Source organism: Furipterus horrens, unplaced genomic scaffold (genome assembly GCF_987537825.1).
Source record: "Furipterus horrens unplaced genomic scaffold, mFurHor1.1.pri manual_scaffold_4, whole genome shotgun sequence".
NCBI classification, from domain to species: domain Eukaryota; kingdom Metazoa; phylum Chordata; class Mammalia; order Chiroptera; family Furipteridae; genus Furipterus; species Furipterus horrens.
Genome location: NW_028327174.1, coordinates 125,020,119 through 125,030,033, shown reverse-complemented (window position 1 = coordinate 125,030,033; position 9,915 = coordinate 125,020,119). Strand labels below are relative to the sequence as shown.

The 9,915-nt window shown below is 43.1% G+C and overlaps 1 pseudogene; it reads right to left on the bottom strand.

The window, feature by feature from the left end:
* Positions 1-771: 771 nt before the first annotated feature.
* On the bottom strand, positions 772-4,235 carry LOC150012822 (serine/threonine-protein kinase LATS2 pseudogene; annotated as a pseudogene).
* Positions 4,236-9,915: the final 5,680 nt, after the last annotated feature.

The following is a 9,915-nucleotide window of genomic DNA, read 5'->3' as shown; positions in this document are numbered from 1 at the left end:
TTAATTTTAGCTCCCAAAGAACCCAACCATACTCAAGACACACACAGAAAGTCACTTCTTAGTTACACACCTGCGTTTAACAAAACAGTAAGGGATACAATCACAGTGAAGACATCCACATGACCCATCATCACACACTGTGTACAATATCTCATTTATAGATACTGTATAAAAATGTCCTCACAGAACCTGCTGTGAATGGCAAGACATGGTCATTTACAAAAGAAAGCCCAGCTCATGCAGCGCTCTACACACCAAACATCAGAAGTCACACCCATGAAGTTGCCTTGTTCACAAACTGCCTATTATACTATAATATGCAAAAAGCAAAACAAAAAAACAAACAAAAAAAGCAGCTTTTAACATATCAAAATTTTGAAATGTGGGAAAAAATATAAAAACCACTGTGTGTATAAAATGGTATCAGTAACATCAAAAGTGTTTTTTTTTGTTGTTGTTATTGCACAGATATTTCTTATCACATGTTCTTCAGTTTTAATTTCTTTTCCTAAATGTAAGTGCTGTGGTAAAATACCAATGTACAAAATGAGAGCAGCATGATTTGTCAGTCCCTAAAATTTAGTAAAAAGAATGACTATAAACAAAATAAGTGCTCTTTCTAAACTGTATTAAATTTTTTAAAAATCGTTTTAATGCAGTGATGGTTCTCAAAATCCAAGTCAAAGCCAGGTTGATAACTATCGCCCTTATCAACCAGAATCTAGAAATAAAGATATGCTAGACTGGAGTTTTTTAAAAATAATGTGTTTGGGTTTTTTGGCGAAGACTAGAATTTCAAGTGAAGTAATCAACCAATTAACTGAAAACAAAGCTGCCTTGAACTTTCCATTAGGCCTTTGAAGGAACCAACCACAAACCCCCAGGCCTGAGGAAGGTAAGTGTCAGCCCCAAGTCTACACGTACACTGGTTGGCAACCTTCAGTCTGATCCACCAGATTGGCATTTTCCAAATCAGAGTTCTCAGCCTGAGACACCTTTGCTCCTGAAGGCTTTGGGCATCTGAAAGGGTAGCCATTGTCATCAAAAAACCTTCGGAAGGTAAATTCATAAAATGCGTGTTCAGGGTGCTTGTTATTTGAGGAGGTAAGCGTGTCCCAGGCCTTGGTGCTGTCTTCACTAGCATCATGCCAAGGGTTTTCTTCATCTACGGGGTCAAAATTAGAGGTGTCCATAGGGTGGCTGATCTTGGGAACATAGGGGGCTGGCTGCTTCCGAATGTCACTAGAGAAATCAATGGTGATGAAAAATGGGTGGGCCTTCAGGTCATCAGCTCCGTTCCTCCCCAGCCGGTGGTCAGCAGCACAGCATAGTTTAGTGATGAGGTCCCGGGCCTCAGGGCTCAGCTTGACCTGGGCTGGAATGTGGAGTGTGTTCTCCCAGTTTATCACCTTCAGCTGGGTCTCTGTGGGAGTAGGGGCCAGAAAGGGTGGCTTCCCCACCAGCATCTCAAAGAGAATCACTCCAACGCTCCACCAGTCACAGAGCTGAGTGTACCCTTTGATGCTGCTTCCTGGCTCTCTGCTCCAGTGTCTTCAGTCTGTCTCCACAATGACAATTAGACACATCGTCCCAGAGGTCACCAGGCTCCATGCTGTCTTGTCTGATGTGGCTCCCTTTCTGGTAGTACTTGGAGTTGTGAGTCCACCTGAATCCAGTGCAGAGGCCAAAATCTGTCAGTTTGATGTGACCATCAAGATCTATCAAAATGTTGTCTGGCTTGATGTCTCGGTGGATAAAGCCCATCTTGTGGACACTCTCGATAGCCAGAGTCAACTCTGCGATGTAGAAGCGTGCCAGGTGCTCAGGGAAGACCTCCATCCGGATGAGCAGGCTCATCATGTCGCCCCCAGGGATGTAGTCCATCACAAAGTACAGACTGTCCTTGTCTTGGAAGGAGTAGTAGAGTTTGACCACCCACTCATTGTCTGCCTCAGCCAGGATGTCCCTCTCAGCCTTCACGTGGGCCACCTGATTCCGGTTCAGGACGTCCTTCTTCCTAAGGGTCTTCATGGCATACAGGGCATGAGTGTCCACCTTACATGCCAAGCACACTTCTCCAAAGGCACCAATCCCCAGGGTTTTGATTTTCACAAACATGGACTTGTCCATCTTGGCCCTCTTCAGCCTGTTGTAATTAGACTCCTTCTGGTAGAGGATCTTCCTCATCTGTTCCTGCTCAGCCTCACAGAGTCCTGCTCTGGCCATTTCCTGCTCCAGCTGCAGCCTGCGGTTGACCTTTTGCTGGTAGGTCTTGATAACATTTTCCACGTGCTGCTCCATGAAGAACTTGAATGCATAGGGTGAGTAGCTCTTGATTCGAGACTCTCTTTTTTCCTCATCACGGCTGTTTTTGCGAACCGGGACAGGAGACGTCTGGATCAGTTTCTTATCCTTGCCGGCTCGGTCCATCTTGGCACCTTTGTGACCCCTGTCGGGGGGCTCAGAGGGGTCACCCCGCAGCCTCTGTTCCAGCCCCGCACACAAGCAGTCCACTCCCACGTCCACCTGCCCGGCTGCACCCCGCAGCAGCAGGTGCTTGGGGTAGGGCGGGGGCGGGCACCTTATGTCCACATCCCGCGAGTAGGGACCGGCACCCACCAATGGTGGGGGGTGCTCATCAGTGGTGTCAGGCCCATCGGATCCTGGGGTGGGCGCAGGCACCCAGGCCGGATGGGAGGGCCCCACAGCCGTCTGTGGCTCAGGCCGGAGCACGCGCACACTCTTCACTGGGTGCAGGATGTGAGCCGCTGTCACCGCTGTGATGGTATTGGGGGAAGCCATGGCCACAGGCTGCTGGTGGCTGTTGAAGGAGCTGCTTCTGCTGGGGACAGTGCCCTCAGGCCGGAACACCACCTGCTTCTGCAGAGAGTTGCGCCGGGCTAGGGTGGGCACCGGCCATGGTTGGACAGGGTTACCGCCAGCCTCATACAGGTCCATGTTGAGGCTATTCCTGGAGGGGGCCAGGAGGCTTTGTGGGGGTACCATCACGTGCACCTGGAGGGCCTGTTTGTGGTGTGGGTGTGGCACATACAGACCTGCTGTGGCCCCCACTGACTGGAAGGTGTGACCAGCCCCCGGCTGCCCAGCTGGGCCCTTGGCAGCCAGACTGGCATACCCTGTAGCATCCGGCGGCACCTTGTTCTGGAAGGAGGGGCTGCGCTGGACACTGTAGCTTAGGGGCTCCCCAGACGCCAGCAGGTGTGGCCTGTAGTGCGGGCTCTGCAGGGGGAGGCCTTGGCTCCCAGGCCCAGCCACGGGGAAGTTTATCCCAGCAGCCTCTGTATTTGCAGAGTAGCACTTGGGCTGGTGCTGGGACCCACCAGGCGCACTGTGGGGATTGACGCTGGCAAGGAGATAATCCATGTACTGCCGGGGCACCTCCTCCAGAGTGCCACTGCCCTCATAGGTCCCATTCATCGGATGGTAGGGGGAAAAAGGGTCTCCTGTTCCTTCAAAGCTTGGCCTCTGTGGCACTGAGGTAGGCACCAAGCCCTTTCCTGGGGAGGTTTGCTTAATGACACGCATGATCTGCTCCTTCCTTGGGTCCAGGTAGCCCATCTTGCTGATGTAGTCCAGGGCAGCTTCAATGCTTCTGCTGCCCGTCTGCTTCAGTGCTCGATCCGCCATCTCCTGGTCACAGCCCACATTTACCAGCTCCTGCAGCATCTGTCGGTTCACTTCTGCAGCAGCAGGGGGGCCCGACTCGTTGGCAAAGGGCAACAAGGAGTACCGGATCTCCCTCAGGGCTTTCTGGTAGGGGCCGAACTTCGGGGCAGCTCTTGGCTGCTGCTGCCGGGCAACATCCTTGCCCCCCAGGACCTTGGTATCCAGGGAAGTGTCACTTGGTCCCACAGATGGCCCCTGAGTGGAAGACTTGGGGGGCTGCTTCAGCCCCTCGCGGATCTCCTGTAGCCGCTGCCGACTGTTTCCAGAGTAAGCTGTGGCAGGAAAAGTCTTTGGCCTCATTGTTAGTCCAGTTTCTTCTTACCATAAATACAATCTTCTTAAAAGGGTTTTATTTTTAAAAACTGTGAGCAGTATCAGTTAGTTGTAAACATAGTTTCAAAACAATTTCCTTTTAAACATTTCCTTCAACTTTTGTAATTTCTATAGAGAACCCAAAGTTTCCAGAGCCTTCATTTTGAAGATAAATACCACCTCGAAGCAGTTTATCGCCGTTGGGGCGCCGTCGTCCGTGGCTCTGAGGCTTCGGGCGCAGGGGGACCGGGCGCTGGTGGCAGCAGCGGCTGGTGGCTCCGCGGGGACCCAGCCGCCCCGGGAGGCGGCGCGGACGGCGGCGGTTCCATCTTCCCGGTGCTCGTGCCGCCGCTCCGACTCGCAGACCCCAAGTCTGTGTAAATCTTTTGATTTGAGGTATGTCTCTTGTAAACAGGATATATGTGGGTCATGTTTTCATATCCATTCCACTACCTATGCCTTTTGATTGGAGCATTTAATCCATTTACATTTAAGGTTATTATTGACAGGTACTTATTGATTTCCCTTTGTACCTGTGTTCCTCTCCCTCTCTTTTTTCTTCTTTGTCTTAAAGCATTCCCTTTAGCATGTTTTGCAATGCTGGTTTGGTGGAGATGTATTACTTTAGTGTTCCTTTGTCTGAGAAACTCCTTATTTCACCTTCCATTTTGAAAGAGAGCCTTGCTGGGTAGAGTATTCTTGGTTGTAGGCCTTTGATTTTCATTGATTGAAATATTTTCTGCCACTCCCCTCTGGCTTGTAGTGTTTCTGTTAAGAAATCAGTTGATAGCCTTATCGGAGCTCCCTTGTATGTTTTTTGTTGTTTTTCTCTTGCCTTTTTTAGGATTCTCTCTTTGTCTTTGAATGTTGCCGTTATAATTATGATGTGCCTTGGAGTGGGCCTTTTTGGGTTAATCTTCATTGTGACCCTCTGTGCTTCCTAGACTTGCATGACTTGTTCTCTCATCAAGTTAGGAAAATTTTCTGTCATTACTTTTGCAAGCAGGTTTTCTATCCCTTGCTCATCTTCTTCACCTTCTTGTATCCCTATGACTTGAATATTTTTTGTTTCATGTTGTCCAGCAGTTCTCCTACACTCTCTTTATTCTTTTTAAGTCTTTTTTCATTTTGTTTTGTTGTCTGTGAATTTTTTTCTACATTGTCCTCTAACTCGTTGCTCCAATCCTCTGCTTCGTTTAGCCTGCTTTTGATTGATTCTACTGTGTTCTTCAGTTCAGAAATTGTATTCTTCATTTCTTCTTGGTTCTTATTGATAGTTTCTATGTTCTTTTTTACACTGGTGTAGTTCTCCATAAGTTCCTTGTAGCTTCCCTGCAAATCTTTGTAGTTTCCCTGGAGTTCATTGTAATTCCCCTGGAGTTCATTGTAGTTTTCTTTGAGCTTGTCAAGTTCTTTGAGCTTCCTTATAACCATTCTTTTGAATTCCATGTCTGATAGTTGGCTTATGTCTATTCCATTTATCTCTCTTTCTGGGGATTCCTCTTTTACTTTCATTGGGAGGTTGTTTCTGTGTCTCCCCATGTTGGATTCTTCCTGTTTGATTTTGTTTATTAGATTTGTCTGCTTTGATTTCCTGACTTTGTGGTATGAGATTCTGTATAGGAGACCTGGGGGATTCAGTGGTGCAGTCTCTTAGATCTCCTGAGCCTGATGCTCTTGGGATGCCCTTTATGTCATTCGTTTAAGCTGTTGGTTGTATTTCAGTTACTCTTTGGTGTATCCTTCCCTCTGGCCAGTTGATTGAGAGTCACTCTGCCAACCTTGTCTTGAATTCTTTTGTGGAGATGTTGTTAAAACATAAACACACAACCCAAGCAAAAAACCCACATCCTCCAAAATATCCCCCACCCACAATCACACTATCAGCAGCAAATGAGTCAGTATTAATATAAATGTAAAGAGGTTAAAACTGTTATACTGTAGAAGAAACAGATAAGAGTTGTTTTAAATGAAAGAAAGATGATTTTTGAGAGGGAAGATGATAGAATAATAATAGTAGCAAGTAGGGTCAAGGCTATGCGAGGCAGTAAGTAATATTTACATTGTATGTTGAAAAAGGGAGGGAAGAATGCAGAATGAAGTGAGAAAGTGGAAGTGTATAGTATTAGGTTTATATAGCGCTTACATGCTGTATGTTTAGTGTGGGAGGGAGGATAAACAAAACAGAAAAACAAACAAACAAACAAACAAAATTAAAGAAGAAGAATAGGAGGGAGAGAAGGTAGAAAACAGATTAAGAAAATAACTTTTACCCAGTACAAACTTTGGGTACTGTCTTCTTTTTCTGGATCCACCCCTGGTCAAAATTCCATGGGTTTCAAATTTTTTCTGGCTTGCTGGCTGTGAGGAGATCCAGCTTGATTCTGGGGTTGCTGTTCTCTCACTTGTGGGCCTGCCGCTGCTCTGCTGTGAACCGCATTTAGTTGAATCCCCTCACCTCTGGTCCTGCAGCACCCTCAGCCCTCCTCAGGCTTGTGTAGCAAAACTGTTCTGCTGGCAGGCCAGCATATGCATGCCAATAGTTTCTTCCCTGCCTCAAGTTTTGTCTCTTTTCCTCCCAAAAATGCTCTGTGTTGCCTCCAAACTGTGGCACCGGCTCGCATCCCTGCCTGTATGCCTGTGCATGCCACCTGCCCACCTGGGGTCCTTACGAAATCTGCAGTTCTGTCACAGCTTTTCTGTATGGGTCCCTCTCCCCAGTTCAGCTTTGCTCCTTTTGTGGAGCCCTGGTGTGAGAACTGGGGGCATCAAGCCATCAGCCCAGGGTTGCCAGCCAAGGGAGTCCCCACCTAGACTCAGTTCATACAGTTTCTCATAGTCCAGGCTGTTCAATGTCTTCCTATGCCTCTGGCTATTTCAACCAAACCCTCTCGCTTGCTCCCTCCGGGACTCTGCCAGTTGTTTCACCTATATACCCTCTTATTTTGATGCCCACATTTGCCCATTGGGTCAGTCTCTTTTGTTGCACCAGGAAATAAACCCAACTTCATGTGAATTAAAGTGTATATGGGGGTCTTTGACTGGAAAGTATCAGTATTAGTAAGTCACACAGTTCTCTGAAATTTTACAGTCTACCTATCTACAGAAAGAGCAAATTGGACTAATAGTAGCAATCTAATACTCCCTAAGGTCCTCTCCAGTTCTGTCATGCCACAGGCATAAAAAATCTATTCCCCCCCCCCCTTTTTTGAGTTTATATGATATTCATTACATTCCTGAGAAACTACAATAATTATCATTCCTATCTTTGACAAGATATGTACAATAATTAGCACAAGCAATGAACTAAAAAACAATTCTCCAGTGGTTTTAGAGAGAGTCATTAAGAGTAGTGTTGTTATTTAACCTATGTAACTTTGAAGTCAGAGCTACCAGAAACCCAGATTCACATCATAAATAATCTTGTAGTCATATATGCAGGCTTTATCATATTTTTCTTCCTCTGGGTTTTAACCACTTTATAGAAGTTGAATCATGAAAGTACATTTTTTGGCATGACAATTTATAAATTAAATGTGGTTAAAAGCAACTGAGTGGTTAAACTTTGTTCATGGAGCTATGATGATAAAGCCATTAAATAACATGCAATTTAATTCTATTTCTGATGTACATTGTATGTAAGTTATGTACCACAATAATCATTTGGATTAGAAATATTTTCTATCTTTTGTTGAAATTTGGTTATTCAATCATTTGGATTTAATAAGTTTAATTAGAGAATGAAGATTATTCTCTTTGTAATTGGGAAAAATTATCTAAATTTCAATGAAGAATGAAAATGGTAGTAGAGGGAAGAGGTTCATATAGAATAATTAAATGAAAATGGACTTCTGGGCCAAAAAAGAACATGAACAAGGAAAGAGCAGCAACATCATCAAAAGAAAGAACCTGCAAAGAAAACCACCTGTAGGGAAGATGGTATTAGAGGTAAGAAGATTACGAATTAAGATGACCTTTTTGAATTAAGAAAACAAAGGCATTCTTTAGAAAACAGCTAAAGAGTCAGAAAGAAAAATATTGGTAAAATAGGAGTGATTAAGTAAGTAACAAATTTCTAGGAAGTATTTATTTCATCATATCAAAAAATATTTTAAATGGAACATTCAATTGTTCTGCCAAATATTCTTGCTATAGATGGTCTGAAGGGTGTTTTCTTTATTTTACTAAATAGATGCATTTTGTGGGCAGCTATGGGACAATATAATGAGATCTGGGCGGTATTCCCAGATCTGCATACTTTTTTGCAGATCACTACCTCTTCCTTGTCCTCAATAAAACAAGCCCTGAGTAACTGAACTGCCTCTCATCAACACCCAAATGATTATTCAGGAAGTGTTATTTTATAGAGACCACCCAGAACCAACTGAGAGACTACCTACAGGACATACTAAATACTTACCATGGAGATGTTCTAAGTTCTTTAACTTTATCAATTTCCAGTTCCATAAAATAATATATATTAACCTGACCCTGTAAAAAGGAGTTCACTGGGTTACAGTCACTATTACACCTTCACTTTTACTTCTGAGTATTTGGAAGTACACATATTGAGAAATTTTCTTATTCAATATCCTTAACATGAAAATCAATGTGGTAAATTCATATGAAAATTTTTCATTTTGGATAATTTATATTGCTATGTTTTCAAGTTCACCAATCTTTTCTTCTACAATGTCTCAACTGTGGTTAATATATCTAGTGTAGTTTCTTTTTAGATAATGTAATTTCATCTTTGGAAGATTGAATTTCTTGAATCCCCCTTCACCTTTCTCATGTTTTTATCTTTATTCTCGATCATATATATTTATAATAAATGTTTTAATATTCTCGTCTACTGATTCTTTCATTCTTGTCATTTATAGGTATGCTTCAATTGAATGATTTTTTCCTTCTGGTTATGAATGAATTATTCCAGTTTCTTTGCACATCTGGTAACTTTTTATTAAATTCCAGACATTATGAATTGTAAATTGTTGGACTGGAGTTCTTTTTTTTTTGTTTCTCTGCTGTTGTTTGTATAACTTAAAATATGTTACTTGGAATCAGTTTCATTCTTCTGAGATTCATTTTAATTTCCTCACAATGGATCCAAAATCCCTATAGTCTAAATTTTGCCATATTACTGGGCAAATACCTCTCTGAGAACTCTACTCAATACATCTTTCATTCTATGATAAAAATATAATTCTATACTGATGCTAATAAAAAAAATGATTCTGCACATGTTACCTCATCTACTTCTAGAAACAATCTTATGAAGTAAGAGTTTTACAGGTGATGGGACTGAGGCACCAAGACAGTAAGGTCACACAACTACTAAGAAGCAAAGCTATAATTTGAACAAAAGCAACCTGGTTGTAAAGCTTGTACTTTTAATCACGATGTTATTTATTGTTTTTGTCATTATTATTCATGGAAGGCAGAGAGTGCTAGAGCCAACTTATAAGTTGATGTCAGATTATACAAAGTATTATGTCCCAGTATGGTAAATCGGACAAGCCTAACCCTATAAGCAGGCAGCATATAGAGGTATAGACAAATAAGAAAATTAACATGTACCCATAAATTATGACAAAGTTGGAAAATTAAGAAGACCAAGATGGGACTCTCTAACATGTAGATTCTTCCCAATAATCAAAGTCTCTTAATCTTCTACATTCTTTACTTTAGAAATGTTTTCACCATTCTAAATATCAAATAACAATTGACAGACTGAAACCTTTTTGGTCCGTAATAGGGAAAGTCAGGCTTGGTTATCCTCATTCTGAAATAGATGAGAAAAGTGAAGAAAAATCTCCACAATATCAACCAAGCAACCTGTTATGTGAAACAAAGAAGAAAAAGCACTTAGAAAATATTTGGGACCTAGAACTCATGCATTATAGCTCCTGATCC